Genomic DNA, 949 nt, shown 5'->3' on the forward strand with positions numbered 1-949 from the left:
AATTAAAATGGATTATATAAAGTGATCTATAACAGTGCTTTGGTCCTCGATGCTTTATGCTAGAAACAAGCTGTAAAATACCCATGAAAGACGTGACTCCGATGCACATTAAGTGGCTGAGCTACAACCTTCTATAGCCGAGGAGACAAAACATAGACTTTGCTTGGGTAATCTAATTATGTCACTATCAATTGATTAAGCTGTTCACTATGTACAATAGAAGATGTTTAAACCCAGACAGCTTTTAGGGAAACACTTCTGACCATCGCTCATTGGGTTAAGCCACGGATGAAGAGTAGCCAGCAGTTAAAGCTTGCATTTGTATGCGTCGGTAGGCCTACTCTGTCTGGGGTGGAAAGGTAGGCCTAACTTTTAAAAAGAACCATTCTCAGATTCCTAATTATTTGCAAACAGGGACAGCTTTGTTGCAAACCACACACTGATTTGGCATTGGAGAAATATAAGCTGAACACATAGGATATCGCGCTGTCCATTCTTAGCCTGTAATGTGTGTGGTATTAAAAAATATTATGTAGAATTGTATGATATTTTTATAAAAGGCAATTTTTCTCAGACCTGCAAATACGATGATAGATTCATGCAATGCTTTTACTATAAAGGAGATCTTTCCACCCCTACTGTTGTCCACGGTGGTCTGTGAACCCACAACCTTCTGGCCCACAGCCCTGTGCGCTATAAAAAAACAACATTTGTTGCCATGTAATGCTATGGTATGTCCTAGGCGTGAGGGTAAACGGTAGACATGTTCTCCGCTATCCACTTTGTTTTAATGATTATTTTGGGTATAGGGGATGGTCACTTGTTTTTTTTTGTTTTACAAACGTTCAGGGAGGGATTAGGTCAAATATATTTTGCTGAAGGGAGGGCCATCCATTTTCATTTCAGAGAGGTCCGATTTTCTCCATGTAACCCTTATAATATATAATGT

This window comes from Coregonus clupeaformis, chromosome 17 (assembly GCF_020615455.1).
Source record: "Coregonus clupeaformis isolate EN_2021a chromosome 17, ASM2061545v1, whole genome shotgun sequence".
Classification (NCBI taxonomy): domain Eukaryota; kingdom Metazoa; phylum Chordata; class Actinopteri; order Salmoniformes; family Salmonidae; genus Coregonus; species Coregonus clupeaformis.